The 18,148-nt window shown below is 42.3% G+C and overlaps 1 protein-coding gene and 1 pseudogene across 1 annotated transcript in view; both read left to right on the top strand.

The window, feature by feature from the left end:
• The window catches only part of LOC137234831 (uncharacterized), a 708,540-nt gene that overhangs the window by 551,242 nt on the left and 139,150 nt on the right, over positions 1 to 18,148 (top strand). The gene's annotated exons all lie outside the window — the stretch shown is intronic.
• Positions 8,907 to 10,476, top strand: LOC137234249 (U3 small nucleolar RNA-associated protein 15 homolog; annotated as a pseudogene).

Genomic DNA, 18,148 nt, shown 5'->3' on the forward strand with positions numbered 1-18,148 from the left:
TCCCGGCATGGAGGCGTGGGTCGAGGCCACACATTGAGCTGTTAGAGAAGACAAAACGGAAAGGTGGCGTATGAAATTTTTTACGCACACGCTCCATGGAGCAGGCCCCATCGGCGGATGCGAGCCTGTTACGCCAGCCTTAAGGGCAAAAACATCACCAGCAACCAAACCATATGCATTCACACATTCAGACACAAAAGTATCTTAATCCCGGTATCTAGGCGTGTTGCGCAGCATTAGTGGAAGGATGCTGCTACACGCATGCGTGGGCGTGTTCAAGTGATGAGACGAAAGCACATGCGTGGGTGTGTGCGTGTGGAAAAACGAAAGCAAAGCACGTTTGTGTGTGTGGTGTTTGAGTGAAATGTAGGGAATTCCGTTTAGATACGGGTATGTGAAGATTTAACCGAAACTCAGAAATTCATTAGAAAAGTTGTCTCAATAGTGCGTGGTCGTGCTGCGGAAAAGTCGCGTGTGAAAGTAGTCAAGTCAAGTCAATAAAAAAAAAAAACAAAATTAAATATATATATTTTTTTATGTGAAAAAAATACCGATACGGTCGTACCGTTGTAGCGGCTTTTTAAACACTTTATTAAAGAAACCGCAAACCCAGGGAAGAAGAAAAAAAAAACCCTCCAACATCCTGCAACCGAATTCTCTGGCGGGACGAAGGAAACGGGCCAGAATACTTACCCGCATACATCACGGTGGAACGGCGGAATATTGGGACCGCCGATCAGTAGAGTTAGGAGAAGGGAGAGAGAGAGCGCAAGAGAGAGGATCGGCCAAAGTGAACTGAAGTGGCCGGTAGACAGCAGCAGCGACGACAGCGACGCCGCCAGCACTCACGCAACGTCAAGAAGCGACAACAGCAGCAGCAACACAGCGACGTCACCATCGCCGACGGCTTCAACATCGAACGCCCAAGGAGGGCATAAAAGGGCATTTGAGACATGTTTCTTTTTATTGGAATTTCTTTTTTTTTATGGATTTTTGCACTATTTTGCCACACCTTACCTTTCTTGGATTATTATTAGTAATATTAACTTTGGAATTTTCTTGTAATTTTTTTATTAATTTTGTCAATAGTTTTTTTTTCATATCACATATTCATTTATTTTGTTCACTTCAGCATTTCTTTTTACATTTAGTTGGTAGTAATTTTTCTTAAGTTTTCCTAATTAGGGTTATATTCAAAAATACACTAGCACTAGCATTTAGTTGTCGATTTGGAGCTTCTCTCCTCGATTTTTTTTGTAATTCTCTCTTTCTCGTTTTAAACTTTCTATTTTTTTTCGGTTTTTTTTCTATATTTCTTTGTCACTTATAGTTTCCGCGTTTTCCTCTTGGTTTTTTTTTATTTTTTTTTATTTTGTTAAAATTGCGTAATTCACCCACTCGCCGCCCGCTATCGCGAGTGAGTGATCGCGGTGACATTTAAAAACTCCATTGAACCTTTGCTCAGGCAGTGAAAGGTATTTTTTTATGAGTAGGCAAAGACATATGTATGTAAATTTCCCTTCCTCACAGGTCCCCGCAGCTTGAAGGCGCCTACACGGCTGATGTGCTGAGATCAGGTGAGTGAGAAAATTGACAATACTATTTGTGTTCCATTTCTTTACATATATGTCAATGAACGATATATCTAATGCCTTAGCCTAGGTCAGGGATTTACTTTTAATTTTTGCTTAACGTTTGAATTTTTGCCACATATATATGAATTTGTTTTTTTTTTTTTGTAATTTTAAAGATATTAAAAGACATAGTTAGATACGACAACCATTAGGGTGTGCCTGTTCACGTACACCAGATTATTTTTCTCGTTAACTTCTTTTTGATCAAATATATTTTTCTTGCCTTTTTGGTATCAAATACTAAGTTAAGATAACATATGGGTATTTGCTTGTATATCGGTTGTTAAAGCGATAGCTAACGTTGGATTTTTGATTAGCGTATTGTTGTTTCGACTAATTTTCAAATTTTTAATTTTTATTTTGTTTTCTTTGAATAATTCATATTTTTGGAATTCTTATATTAAGGAATTGTTAGAATGTAAGCTTTTTATAGATTTCCTTTTTCTGTGAAAATACCTAAGGAATCACACTTAGTAGGAGATAGGTTTAACTCTAAAAATTATAAATAAAGATATGTTTGTAACGAGTTGGAATTTTAAGAGTTGAGCTTTTTGTTGATCACTGCAATGAAGGGCTGATCGTAGGATCTTTGGTGCGGGTGTTGCTCTGGGCTTAAGAGGGGACGTAGGGGTGATGGCCTAATAGACTTGTAGACAGACAGACTTGAGTCAGGTTTGGGGGCGCCGTAAAATTAGAGGAGTCAGCACGGCGCCCATGGCTTCGCGTAAGATACGCGAAGAGGGTGGGTAGACTCCACTTGACTAGACAGGCCTCCACCTTTTTTCCCCCTTTTTTTTGATTTCCCCCTCCTTTATCTCTCTGCTCCCCTTACGTCTTGTGTATCTCTTTCAGCTTTCCCCTTTTCTTTTTAGAACTTGGCATGAACTCTACTTTTTTGTTAGTGTAGTTGTTGGTAAGGCTGGTGCGCAAAACCCCACCCCGTCCGACGAGCTAGCAGGGCTTGCCACCATGCCACACGCCACCTCTCTCTTACTACTGCAAGCCAGCTACATAACACCCTTTAACTACTTACCAAAAGATGGCGCTTAGGGAAGTAAGTTGACATTTAATTAAACTAATTGATAGTTGTCATAACTGATAGTTGTCATTTGTGAAATTTACAAGTTTTTGGGATGTAATAAAATTGTGAGACTTTCATAGTTTATAACTAAAAAATATTTGAAATTAATAATTCGGCGCATGAAGATACTCGACCTAAATAACTTAGTTATCGATTTCACTAATTGTCATAACAATCCCTTATACTCTAGGCTGGAATAACCCATTTCAAATTTTTCATTCCAGTTCAATTTGCGGTTAGTGTTTGATATGTTTTTGAAATCTATTTTTAAGGAAATAAAATATTGGTAAGTAAAAATATATAATATATGTGCATATAAAAAAAGTAGTTTGATTAATGATGACATGTAGAACAAAGTAAGTTATGCGGCGTACTAGAAGATTGCCGAGCAAAGCACGGTCGCCCAGGCACTATGTATGATATGGCTTTAAATAACGTAAATTGAGATTTAAAACCACCCGCATAAAAAGTTACTGAATTAAACTCAAGCTCTAATATGTATTATTTACATACATATTTTTGGCTGCTCTTGAAGTTTGTACCTTGCTTAAGGCAGCATTAAAAAAAAACTATATTCACATTGTTAATACAAATTGCAGCTACAAAATAATTAATCCATTTTAAAATCTGTTAAGGGCCTTAATTATACTCAAAGCCTTAGGTTAGGTTGAACTGGCCGGTCCATGAGGACCTCACATAAACTCATTGAGTCCTTAGTGTTACCAGAAGTTTGTTTTAACGACCAAACTGAAAAACCCTATCAAAAACCAGGACCTATGTTATAAAATAACTCCGTCCTCTTGGCAAATACTAGAAGCTTCCTAGGACTTAAGCCACTTGCTGCTTCTAGATCTGACAGCTGTATCATTCCTAATAGCTGGAGTCTTAGTCTGGCAAGTGCAGGGCACGAGCAGAGAACGTGCTCGATCGTTTCCTCCTCCAACCTGCACTTTCTACATCTGCTATCACTGACCAAGCCTAATTTAAAGGCATGTGACGCCAGAAGGCAGTGTCCAGTCAGAATACCCGTCATGAGTCTACAGTCCTCTCTTTTTAATGATAGAAACAACTTTGTTAGTCTAAGGTTGTAAGACCTACACATAATCTTCGACACTTTACAGCCCCGCGCTTGAACCCACGCCTTCCCGCTTGGTCGAACATGTGCACCTCTCGCCTTCGCTTAATCTCGCCCAGTCTAATTGGGACGTCTACGGAGCAAGCTTCAAGGGATGCGGCCTTTTCAGCTTGTTCGTCCGCTTTTTCATTCCCGTCTATTCCCATATGCCCTGGGACCCAATATAGATGAATGCTTCTCCCTGTCTCCAGAGACTGCTTACACTCTAACACGCATTTAGATGCTGTGCTACGCGAGATTTTTGCCTTAATTGCTGCTTGACTGTCAATATAAAAGTTAACACGGTTGCAGCTTGAGCTATTCTTTTCCAGGGTTTCTACTGCTTTGGTTACGGCTAATATTTCCGCTTGGAAAACGCTACAGTAATCTGGCAGCCTGCAGGTTCTGCTTATTTCCGGATCAGCACAGTATGCCGCAGACGCTACTACTTCGGAACCATCTGTGTACACATGTAGCGCCTCGTCCGCCATTTGCGCAACCTTTCGCCAACCTACCACCTCTATTGTGGCCTTAAGATCTCCCTCGAAGTGCAGATAGAGAATCAGGTAGTCTGTTCGTCTTGCGATTGATGCCGTTATACTACTATGGCCATATGGTCGGCTCTCAAGCTGCCCCGAGGCACCGAGCCTGGTTGCGGTTGTTAATGCTATGTTCTTTGCTACCAGGTCTACAATGTGCAGAGTGGCATACAGTGCAGACGTCGGGGTTGTTTTCAGGGCTTTCGTAATTCTAAGCATCGATAGTCTGCATACCCCCTCTAATTTTTTGAGGTATGTTGTTTTTTGTGTGGCTTTCCACCAAACAAGAACTACTCCATAGTATAGAATAGGGCTTACAATCGCTGTAAAAACCCAATGAGAAAGAGAGGGCGATAGGCCAGCTTACTGTCTAGGATGATTCCTACATATTTTATGAAAGGTTTCTCCTGTAAGATCCCACCTCCTAACTTAGGCCTGGTCCAATTTGGGGCCTTGTACCTCTTTGTAAATAAGACTATATCCGTCTTCCCAGCGTTGACTTTCAACCCGACATTAGATGCCCAGGTGTGAATATCCCGAAGCGCCCGATACATCAAGAACTAATCGTTGGAAGGCAATTTCCACTTATGACAATTGCATGGTCACCTGCGTAAGCCGTAAGTTTTACGGGTCCCTCATCGAATCGCCTGAGCAGTTGGTTAATGATCAGCGTCCGCAGCAGAGGGGATAGCACCCCTCCCTGCTGCGTGCCCTGTCCGCTGATTTCGTGGCCTCGTGCACTCCCCATTGCGATGTAATCTTTCTACAATTTAACATGCAGCCGATCCATCGGATTAAGGCAGAATGTACTTTAATGTAATTAAAACCATCCATAATCGCCCATTTTGAAACATTATTGAAAACCCCGGCAGTGTCCAAGAAGACTCCTAGAGCATACTATTTATATTCCAGGGATTTCTCTATGCTTATTACCACCCTATGCAATGCGGTGTCTACCGACTTGCCTTTGTTGTACGCATGCTGTGTTGTGGAGAGCAGCTTTTCATCGACGTTAGACTTTATGTACACATCTATCAGCCTCTCAAAGGTTTTGAGCATAAATAATGTTAAGCTAATGGGTCTATAGTCTTTGGGATACACGTGACCGATCTTCCCCGCTTTTGGTAGGAAAGCTACACGAGCAGTTCTCGAAGATTGCGGTACATGATTCAGCTTTATGCACCCATCGAATATTATTTTAAGCCATTCCACGACCGCCATACTTGAAGCTTGTAGCATGGCCGGGAATATACCATCTGGGCCCGGCGATTTAAACTTAGAAAACGTTTTCATTGCCCATTCTATCTTGGTATCGGTCACCAAGCCCGGCACTACTAGTTCCGTGATCGAAGTGTGAGTGATGTCTGCTGGCTTCTCTAAACCGTCTCCCGATGTGAAATGTGTGTCGAGGAGCACCTCAAGGGATTCCTCACTATTACGTGACCATTCCCCGTTCTCTTTCTTTATTAGTCCCTGGACTATGTTTCCCTTTGCTAGGACTTTTTCAACCGTATTGTTTCGCTGGAGCGCTCTATGTCCGTACAGAAACTTTTCCATGAGTTTCTCTTCGCCCTGGTAATTTCACGCTTGTAGATCCTCAGTAGATCCCTGTACTCGTCCCGACACGCTTCGCTTTCCGCGGTCTTTGCGAGCTTAAACATTTCTTTTACGTGTCTTCTTAGAAGACTCAGCTCATTGCCATGGCGGCTTTGCTTTTCCTCTGAATCTTCTTAGAGGGCAAGCTTTGTTATACGCAGTCGTAAGCGTCCTTGTTAGGAATTCATTCGACTCCTCCAGTTCCTCCACATTGGCAACGTCTTTGTGTTGTTCCAGTTTTGTTTCTACATGTTTCTGGAATTTAGTCCAGTTCTTTGGCCTAGGATTTCTTATGGTTCCTCCCTTCTCTACCCTCTTTAGGGGGATGCTGAAGCTGATATACGCATGGCCGGAGAAGGATGGTCTATCAAGAAGCATCCAATCATACCTTGATATATCACGTTCGGAGCTCAGTGTAATATCAAAATTATTGCTGGATGTTGGACCAATGTATGTAGGGACATTTCCCCTGTTGGCTATCTGCAAATTGGTTTGCAGGATGTAACAAAATAGAGATTTGCCTCTCTCGTTCGTATCTGCTCCTCCCTACGCATTGTGGTGCGCATGTGCATATGCGCCTTTGACCACCCGCCCTTTGCGCCCTTCCTCCTGTACGAGGCTTTTGAACCCCATCGGTGGAACCTCCGCAGCATGGGCCATGTTGCAGGACGCCAGGATAACCGCCTGCTTATTTTTGCTCAACGGCCATAGCTACGAGGTTCTCAGTGGTGTAATTAGGCAGCATATATGAATGCAGCTGTTTCCTTACCATTACTACAGCTCGCACCCGTCCTTCCGTTTGCGCGTAGTAAACGCCAAAATCGCGCGCGCTATATCCAGAAACCTTTCTTCCCGATGAGAACCTTATCTCCTACTTGCGTAGTTGGAACTTCCCTCTGATTCGCAGCTTTCGAGGTACTTGCTACCTCGCTATTGGGGCCCATCTGTCTTACAGCTTTGGGACTACTTGTCTTGTCTATGCGACTGCCCTGCCTCGCGGCTCAAGGACTGGGTCCTTTCTGCCTCTTGAAAGCAGGCTATCCTTTCCTTCCGCCCAACGTTGCCTCTTCATTCTGCCATACAACGCTTCTTCCTCCTCGTACCGGTTGCAGAACCGAGGGTTTCTCGCAGCAAATCTTTTGAACTGCATTCGACCTACTTCTACCGCCTCATAGGCCTATTCCAAGCCCTCGATGTCCACTTCTGTTGGATCCAACACTGCTCCCAAGCGTTGTACAATTCTTAGTGCTGCACGGTACTGCGAGAGAGCTCTTTTACTTCCTCTGCTCCGTAGCCTTCTCCACTCTTCTACTCCGTTTTCATTTGTGTGCTTCTCCAACACGGAGTTCATTGAATCAGCACTACTCTCGCTCCCCGAGTCCGACGCATCGCTTAGTTCGTATTTGCCGTCCTTGGATTGCGACTCAGTCCTCATCTTTACATCGTCCTTATTACAATTAGGTAATGAGTTGTTCATCTTGGTCGTACGACTACCTGCCCGACTAGGCGGGCTCAGCGGTTCAGTATAATATTCGGGGAAAGAACCGTCCGCCGCAGCAGCGCCCCTTACTTTGGTAAGGCCATAAATACTTTCCGAGGTGGCCCGGTATCGGGAAGGCTCCGTTCGAATACAGCCGAGTTTATCCCCTGGCTGCAAATCGTCCAATAGGCACGGTCCGCATAACACCCTGGATTAGTGGGTTGACAGTTCTTGGTCACCGATATCCCGCCGCCCTCCTATGAGGCGAAATGGCATAGATGTCAGTGCTAAAAAGCTCCGCCTCATAGTCGGGCGCTATGGAGTTCGGCTAAGCCCTCACACCAACGACAAGTTGCCTACCCTACTGAGGATACTCAAAGCCTTAATTTATAATAAAATATACATATGCTTTAAGCTTTTTACTATGTACTTTTATTTCAATTAAATGTACATAAATAAGAAGAATATGCATGACACTGTTGAACTTTAACCTACTTGCAGATTTTTGTTTTTTTTAACTCTGAGTTTATTTTAAAATTTAAAAAAAAATGTATGAATTTAACCCCTCATTACAAGGTAAAATTAACTGGCAGGTCTGAAAGAGGCCTCACAGTTCTTGGGCTAGGTATCGACTATAATTCCGCATGAAAACTGGAAGCATATAGTAAACATATCTCTCGATGCATCCATTATTACCGGAGTTACAGCTTCCGAATTGTGGTGAAAACCAGAGACTACAAAGTGACGCATCCATTTTTCAAAGCTTTGTATACCGTTGTTGTATTAACAAAAAGACACTATCCGAAGGTTTTGTTGTCAATGTTGATGGTCCTTTGCTTCCGGTAACAAGCATCATTAAGGTACTTGGCCGAACATCTCAGGAACGATTTCTCTCTTGATTCGAATCGTTGCTGTCTGCGTATGTATGTAATGTATGTTATTAAATTATATCTATTTATCACTAGACAAGTGCGATGCAAAGCTTAAGCGACTGCTTGCACTTGAACATCCATTTTTCGGAAACAATGATGCATCGTTTGCATTCCTACTCGAACGCGATTTATTGTGAGGATAGATACGTTATGATTGGGGGTTTGATGGTGACAGTACTAATAATAGTATTGATTACTTATTTTGTAGTGGTCTGATTAGGATATGGATTTATAGATACACATACTGATTATAACTTATTGCATGCGTACGTATAGATTAAGTTATGTATGTGTACACAAGTCTACCCCTGAGTGAAGGCCTAGGCTGCTGGTTTAAAAGCATCATATAGACTGTTGACTTCAGTATCCTATCACGGCTGGCGCTTCGAAAACTCCCTATCTGCAAACTTTTGAAAAGTGGCCTTTCTCAGAATTCGGTTGTAGAATGTTCTATTTCAGAATAAGTGAAAATGTGGTCAAACCAATTGAATGTTGTCGATTTGTTTGCAAAGACCAACCTAGAAAATAAAATGAGTTCCTTTAAACCGCTAAATACAAAAAAATACCTTAAAACTGGGAAAGTTGTTACTCCTGATACCGTATACTGGAAGCAATAAAACGTGCCAACGTTAGTAAAAGAATTGGGTGCCATCGACTACGTTGACTTTAGTCCCATAGAGCCGCATTACTTTGCAGTAACATGTTCAGTGCGCGTACAAATTTACAATCCGATAACGAAATTAGTGGTAAAAAATTTGTCACGCTTTCAAGAAACTGCATATGGCGGCACCTTTCGGCAAGATGGGCGTTTACTGGTGGCTGGCGATGAGCAAGGCTTGGTAACACTCTTCGATCAATCCAGCAAAAACGTGCTTCGTCTTTTTAAAGGACACAAAGGGCCAGTGTATCGAGCGCAATTCACACACGATCTACTTCATATTGCTAGTTTCTCAGACGATCGCTCCATCAAGCTATGGGACATTTCTACAGAAAAAGCAATGTTAACCCTTGCGGAACTTGAAGATTGAGTACATGCTGTGGCTGTAAACCCAATGTCACCAGATACCCTTATCTCAGGTGCCTATGATGGGAAAATTAAAATGTATGATACGCGCACACAGCAAGTTTCGTTCTCAATTGATCATGCCAGCTCTGTTGAGTCGTTATTATTTTTACCAACTGGTGGTATTTTCATTAGCGCAGGTGGCACAGAAATACGTTTATGGAATGCCTTTGCCGGATGTCGACTCCTGACAAAAGTTTCGCAACATCATAAAACAATAACAAGTTTACGTCTAGGTTCAAATGGCAGACGTATACTATCAGGTAGTTTGGATCATGTTAAGATATTTGATGTTTCTACATATCAAACTGTGCATACACTTGATTTTGCTAATGCTGTGCTGAGTTTAGGTGTAGCACCCGGTGATCAAACTGTTGTAGCTGGAATGGTTGATGGCCTTATTTCCATTCAAAATAGGGAAATCGAACGGAGGAAGGATGATGTAAAGCCGAAGCGGTCACAGCACAAAAATCAACATTTCAGCTCTGTTCAAATAAATCATGAAATACGTGAACCCTTACAAACGAAACTAGCAAATTATGACAATTATTTACGAAGATATGAATATGTGAAATGTTTAGATGCTGTGATGATGCCAGCCATTGCACGTTTCCATCCCGAAGTAACAATTAATGTCATGCAAGAACTGATACATCGTGAAGGTTTTCATCGTGCATTAGCTGGACGTAGTCACAACTTCTTATCCCGTCTGACAACGTTTATATCCCGTTATATTGGAGAGAATCGATTTATGCGTGTTATAATTGATGTTGTGTCAGCGTTGCTTGATGTTTATACGCCCAAGTTTGACGAATTTACTGGTGAATTGGGTAAAGACTATAAGATTGGCTGGTGTTTTGGAACGCGAAGTTAGTTTGACATACGATTTGTTGGAGCTGCAAGGCTGTCTAGAGCTTCTGGAGTGTGCTTCAAGTGGGACCAACCAGATCGACGAGATGATACGATTTGTCAAAGAAGACAAAGATCAATTAAAACAATCTACTCAAGCTAAAGAGTCGTCCATTTTGACGGTATAGCATATTAAGGCAATGAATAAATAAGATTCTTGTATGCTAATGTAATTTAGAAAAAAAAGTTCGTCTGGTTTGGAGAAGCTTTCGAAAAAATTTCTGCCGGGAATTTGTGTACAACGAAAATTTCCGGAATAATAGAGACGACCTTTTTTAATTTTTAAGAAAAATTTATATGAATAGATAGTATGTATTTTATAAAAAAAAACTTTCGAGACAGGGGGTTTTTGAACTGGCATCAGAAATCAAATGGTACTTCACCATGGGGTGGTTATATTCTTATCCCGAAGTCTTCGCGTGCTGTCATAGTGTCAGATTCAAATGGATGAACTCGCATCGTTACTTTTGGGGTAGTTCTAAAACCCTTTCTTTCGAACCGGCAGAGAGATACCTTCTACTGGGACGACATTATACACTACTACATTTGCATATTTGAATTTTATAGCCATTAAATTAAATGTATATGCATACTTTTAAAGAACGAATACTTTATCGGTACGGATAAAAAAATCCGTTAACCCGTTGATGCCAGTGTATCATTTTGAACACGCTCTTAACCCCTTGCATGTGTTTTCGAAAAGAGGCACGTATTTGGTTAGGTGCAACCTCTATGGGTAGTTGAGCATGGATTTTTATTTGATTGTATTTATAGTTAAGAAGGAAACGGTTGGTTTCCATTTTAACTATTTTTTAATAGCTATTTCAATACATACATTGATACATTTTGTTGGCCTCGCGCCTTTGGCCGAGTGTGTAGGTGTTCTGTCATCCTCGCTCGGGGTGAGCGGGTGAAGTTGAGTTGATTTGCTGTCCTCGCTCTGGGAGAGCGGGCGAATTGTGGGTTGGTTTTTAAAAATTAAAATTTAGTGGGCCGAATGCCTTTCGGTTCTGTGGCAGATATCGAATCTTGCTTAGGTTATTGCTTGGCCTCGTTCCTTTGGCTGAGTGCATCTGAGTTCCGTGGCAGACCCTGAGTCTGCGTTAGGGTTCTGGTGTCCTCGCTCGGGGTGAGTGAGTGAAGAGGGGTTTGGTTTTGAAAATTAAAGATAAGTGTTTTGTGGCAGATGGGGATCTGCATTAGGGTGGTTGATTGGCCTCGGTGGGCGAGCGTTGTGTTTTTGGTGGATTATCGATAGGAAAGTGGAGTTCGGAAGGGAGTGAGGGAGGGGAACGGAGGGTTTGGACCAGGAGCTATTGGCCTTCTCGCAATCCGTCTCCTCCGTTGGGAAGAAGGATCAGTTTGACCAAAGGTCGTCTGACTTGACCCTTCTGGTGCTGGTGGAGCCAGCAGGTGGCTGCCGGTTAGGAAATGTCCTGAGGTTAGTGGTTCCAGGTCCGTTGGGTCATTCGATCCTGGACTGAGAGGGCGCGAGTTAAGGCACGCCTCAATCCTGCACAAAAGTGTTTGGAACTCCTCCATAGTATATTTGTGGGGAGAAGCAATCTTTTTGAAGTGGCTTTTAAAGCTCTTCACTCCCGCTTCCAACAGGCCGCCCATATGTGGAGCGGCGGCGGGAATAAAATATCAGCTCAATGCTTGATGGCTATACTGTGAGACTGTTTTGTCCCGGCTTTCGGCCAGAAAGGCTTTAAATTCGGATCGTAAAGATCTTGATGCTCCGACAAAGTTTGTACCATTGTCGGAGTAGATGTTCTTCGGACATCCTCTTCTCGCGATAAAACGCGAGAAGGCTGCGAGAAAGCATGGGGTGCTGAGGTCACTAGTGGCCTCTAAGTGAAGGGCCTTAGTGGAGAAACAGACAAAAAGGCATACCTAGCCTTTTGACAGTCGACATCCTCTACCGCGGTAGCTTTTGATGTCGAAAAGCCCCGCAAAGTCTACCCCGGTATTGGTGAACGCGCGGGTAAAAGTAGTCCGTTCGCAGGGAAGGGTACCCATAAGTTGGGACTGTGCCTGCTTTCGATGAATAGTGCAGGTTTTGCAATTTTGGATGACGGCTCTGATCATGGTTTTGACATTCGGTATCCAGTATTGGGTTTGGATGAGACGGAGCATGAGCTGGTTCTCGCCATGAAGGGAGTCATGATGAACCATCATAACTGTAAGGCGATACAGCCTACAATTGTAAGGCAAGATGATCGGATGACACTCGTTGTATGACATGTCTTTTGACGCCCCTAGACGCCCCCCCTGTTCTAATAATATCATCTTTGTCGATATATGGGTTTAGTGACAGTATTTCACTCTTTCGATCGATAGGTTCCTTTTTTTCAATTTTAAATATTCTGTCCCGTAAAATTGTTTCTGGCAGACTCTTATTAATGTTTGAGTCGTTGCCTTAATCTCATCGGCTGAGATTATACACGACCTTTCGTGGAACATTGCGTTAGTTTTTGGGTGAGTTCGTTTATAAAATCTCCTAACATAGGATAGAACCTTTAAAGCCCTGGGTAAATTTGAGAATTGGTCGAGAATATCTACATGATCTACCCTTGCCGTGGCATATGTTTGTGCCCTCTTCTCCTCAACGGACGTTTTATAGTCGGGCTCTTGTGCAGGCCAGTGGGAATTGTCTTCTTGCAGCTAAGAAGGTCCCTGCCACCACAACGAATTGCTGACCAACTCTGATGCAAGTAGTCCTCTGCTTCCTAGATCCGCTGGATTAGATTCCGAGTCCACGTGAAGCCAGTCCTTGCTACCGACCATATCGATGATCTTAGTGATCCGATGAGCGACGAAAGTGGACCATGAACAAGGCGGTTTCCTTATCCATGCGAGGACTATAGTTGAATACGTCCAAAAGTGGACGTTCACTGGACCCAACTTGACGTTCCTGAAAACTGATTCGGTGATTCCATCACGGCTCCGCAAAGTTCCAAACTTGGAAGAGAAAGAGTTTCCACTGGGGCTACTCGGGTTTCCGCAAGAAGTAGGTTTATGCAGATGTCATCATCCGTTTTCACACGCATGGAAACGGCTCCCGTACAAGTCTTATCGGATGCGTCACAAAATCCATGGATCTCGATGTCGGTTCCTGGTGAAAAGTTGACCCATCCAGGTATCCTGATTTTATTGATTTCATGGTATTGGTCGGTGAACGTTTTCCATCGTTCCATCGTACTGGTCGATACTGGTTCCTCCCAAGCGGTACCTTCTAACCATATACTCTGCATGAGTATTTTTGCCACAATGACCATTGGGGCCAGCCATCATAAGTGGTCGAAAAGTTTGGCGATTGCCGATAATATCGCTCTCTTCGTAATGTTTTCAGGAATTTCCAGCGTGCCTGCGTTGAAATAAATAGATCAGAGTGAGCATTCCATTGAATGCCTAATGCCTTGACTGAACTGGTATCTTTGAATGCCAGGAAGTCTTCACTGAGTAGATCTTCTTTAGGGATATACCCTGGAATATCCCCTGAATTTGATGTCCATTTTCGTAATGGAAAGCCCGCCGAGTATAAGACTTGACGAATTTCATCTCTGGCTTTAATGGTCGATGTGATTGTATGTCCACCCGCTAACACGTCATCTACATACATGCATTCTCGCAGTATGCTAGCCGCGGTAGGGTATGATTTTGCTGCGTCGTTGGCTAGTTGTAGGAGCGTTCTCATCGCAAGATATGGAGCGCAACTCACTCCGAAAATAACCGTCTTTTATTCGTAAAGGCTAATAGGGTCGTTCGGGGTAGTGCGATACAAAATGCGTTGAAATTTGGTGTGATTTCGCTATTGAAGACGAAACGGTATAGTCTCCATCGTAAGATAAGGATGGGTAGGTCCGCTTGTAGAACTGGGCCTGGAAGTAGTATGATATTTAGATTAATGCCATTCGCCGTAGGGCTTGAGGCATTGAATACTACGCGTACTTTGGTGGTTGTACTCTCTGCTTTTACAACGGCGCCGTGGGGCAGGAAGTAATTATCTGAATCGTCGGATGGGATATTGTTTGTTATTTTTCTCATATGTCCAAGCGTTTCATATTCTGACAACACTCGAACATAATTTTTACCTAGATCTAGGGTTTTTATTAGCCGCCCCTCATTCCTGAAGAATTGAGAGCATGCACGATTCTGGGCGGTCCTAACTGAATAATATTAAGGTAACCCTGTCTGAATGGTAGCGGGGCTGTATACCTTCCTTGTTCGTCATGTTCTGTTGTTTCGTTAAATAACTGTTCACAATAGCTCTCTTCTTCTTTTTATTTTTGGGCACAATTTCTACCTCCCAGAAAGCTTTTAGTTGGTTGTCTAACGCAACCTCGTTGTAAAATGACATGATGCTTTTCGTTGGACTCGGTGCTTCGATGCGACCGGTTAGTATTCAACCGAACTCTGTCTCTTGGGCCAAAAGGTATTTAGTACATTATTTTTCAGACCGATCAATATAATTTGGGAATATATGTATCCGCCAAGTATGAGGTCTACGTCTTCGTTGACGTAGAACCTCTTGTCTGCCAAAACCAATTTTGGGAATGCCTGCATATTCATGGCGTTGATATGGCAGGATTTTAGATTCCCAGTGAGTTTAGCTAGGACTAGAACGGGTGTAGTCAGCCTGAATCAGGGATGCACTGGTGAACGTAATTCAATTTGGGGTGCTTCTTTTACCTCAGCTGACACCGCATCTGTAATGCTTGAAACCTGGGCATGCATTTTCCTCGCTGGCAAATTGATTCTGCGTTTCAGTCTTTCAGTTATAAAGGAACATTCAGACCCTGAATTAATTAATGCCCGCGCGGATAAGTCGGTACCATTATGGTGAACGTGTACGTGCGCTGTTCCTAATAGCACACCTGTGCTGGAATTGACATGACAGGATGTCATATTTTTGTTCCCGCTTGAACCTGGTTTTTCGAATTCCTGTCTCGCTAGTGCCTCTCTAGAAGTAAAAGGCCTATTATCGTAGGAGTTTTGGGGCGTGTTGTAGGTGGTGTTTTTCTGTAATACATCCGCATGCAGGAGCGTATGGTGATGAGAGTGGCACCTATTACAATTGTAGGTACTGTTGCATCTGGTAATTGTGTATGCTGGGGATAGACAATTCAGGCAACCATTTATGGATTTTATGAATTTAATCCTTTCCAGGGGGTTAACTCGCATAATGCGTGAACAGTTTCGTAATGTATGCTCTGCTGACTTGCACATCTTAAAAAATGACTTTGACGTCGGTCTGGATACCTTTGTTTGAAAGGTACCAACTCTTTTTGAAGGGGATTCTGAGATCTGCCGCGTTGCGCTTGGTGTTTGCACTTTCGAAGTGGCATGTCCTGTAAAACCAGACACTGTTTCAAGTGTCTGATAACGATTAGACAGGAATTTGGCCATATCCCCCCACTTGGATATGTCCATTTTATGGTCTATGCTTTGCTCCCATAGAGCCAGCGTGCTCTCTGGTAACTTGGTTGAGCAGAGATAAGTCAGGATTGCATCCCAATTGGAAGTGTCTATTTTGTGGCATTTCAGGGACGAAATGCAATTATTTATATCATTTTGTAGCTTTCTTATTGAACTGCCCCATTTACTTTCTACCTTTTTTAAGTTAAATAAAATTTGTAGCTGTGTGTTGTCTAAGATACGTTTGTTATCGTATCTTTCCCACAAGTTTTTCCGGCCCATCTCGAAACCCTCATTTGTGAGAGGGCATTTCTTAGCGATATCTTTTGCTTCGCCTTGTGTTTTGTTGCTGAGATGGAATAACTTTTTCACCCTTTTCAGGCTTGAATTATGTATGTAAATGGCCGTGAACAGGTTACGGAATGTTGGCCAAGACAAATAATTCCCTTTGAAGACTTCCGTATCGCAATCAGGGAGGCGAATCTTGTGCCCATGAGGTTCTTGCTCAGGGTTGATGTTCTTTTCCTCTCTCTTGTATTTTTTAGCCTCAGCAGAGATAGACGCTAAGCGTCGCATGTAGATTGCGTATGCTCCTTTTTGCTTCTTTCTGATCGCCATAACGTCATCCCCTGACACCTCATCAGATCCCAGTAGCGAATCAAATGCAGAATTTACCTTCTTCCACAAGGACCGCAACTCTTCCTGCTGTATCTCAAGGGTGTGTTTGCTATGGTCGCTTTCCGGAATAAGGCTGTAAGCTCTATCAAACTCCGCGATTGATTCTGCTAACCGGATCTAGGTTTCCATGGTTTTGTTTGAATTTATTAACGAGATAATTGCCGATTAGAAATAATGCAGTTAATAAAAAAGTTTTGAATTTCGACGTTTTCTATATAATTTTTTTATATTTTAGGCTTTTTGTCAGAGCAGCGAAAACAAGAATGTTTATTTTTTTCAGAATTTTTGTCACAGCAGCCACAACAACAAAGGGTTTATTTTTCAGACTTTTTGTCTCAGTGGCGATAACAAAAATGGGGACCACTCTCCACAGTTAATGGGTGAATTTTGTAAAAGTAAGAAGTGCGTGCGTATTGTTCTCAAAATTTAAAATAAGCAAAAAAAAGGTGTAAACGTTTTTTAATTGAAGTTAGCGCCTGTTTAATTAAATTGAACTTAATTATGTGCTTGTGATCTATAGACCAGCACAATAACTGATTCAATATAGTGAGGTTATTTGAAAGTGAGGTTAGGTTGCCCTCTGACTTGTGTTGTGTTTGGAAACCCTTACCGCTGGTGGGGGGATAGACCAGATAATCACAAGGAACGAAATAAAAATTTAAAAATAAGTGATTTAAATTTTGTAAAAAGGAAAAGGAAAAAAATTGGTGCTCAATAGGATAACTTCACTGTTTACACTTTTTTTTTTTGTTTTTTTTTGATTTCAATTTTTCGCGCAGGACACGGGTACTTTATTTTTTTTTTTTTTTCACTAACCAACACTCAAAAAAAAGTGGCAAGAAATATAACACTTACTTCTTATTTTTATTTGTGCTGAAGGAATTGATTATCCTTTGACTGTGCTGTGACTTCGGTGGCTGCTGGTATTATTTGTAGTAAAAGGTTTCGAATTTTCGGTGGTTTTAATGGTTCACTGTGGAATGTGCTGTGACTGGTGAATGTGCTGTGGCTCTAGTCACTTACGTATAATATAAAGCTCAAACTTTTTTGGTGGTTCTATTTTTGAATGCCTGGGCAAATAATCCTGTGGACGAAATTTCTTTTGGCGAATTGTGCTGTGCAGATTGATAATACCTGTGTGTGGACTGTATTTAAAAAGGTGCTTTCAGTTCCTGGTGAGAAGGACCAAATGCTCAGCAGGGGGTGGGTCTGATCCTGGATGTATGTGGGCGCAACCGTATGTTGCGTTTGGAAGAAAAATAAGAAAAGACGAGAATTTCTCGTTATAATATGTATGCTTAATTGGGTAAATATAAAATATACAAGATAAGATATTACCTTGTGAATATATGAATAAAACGGCAGAGATCGCTGGAGATGATGTGAACGGGTTGGCTGCTAGTATCTAAGAGACCGGTTGTATCGCCGGCGACAACCGTTGGTCCGAAAAATCCTCCGTTGTTGGAGAGGAAAGGCACCCACACATCAAGCCCGACATACATGTGCATGGGTGCTGATAAAAAAAAACACACATATATACTTGCATGTGGCGGTAGTGGTGTGGTTAGCTGGAAGTTAAATCGAATTGCATTAGGTGGGTCGCATCAGATTCGGAAGAGTTAGGCATCCTGCCTAAACAGTCATAAATATCCTCTACGGGAGTCCAAAGGAATCTGCTGTTTCAACAGGGGTGGCCATCAT

This window comes from Eurosta solidaginis, chromosome X (genome assembly GCF_040869045.1).
Source record: "Eurosta solidaginis isolate ZX-2024a chromosome X, ASM4086904v1, whole genome shotgun sequence".
In the NCBI taxonomy this organism is placed as follows: Eukaryota; Metazoa; Arthropoda; class Insecta; order Diptera; family Tephritidae; genus Eurosta; species Eurosta solidaginis.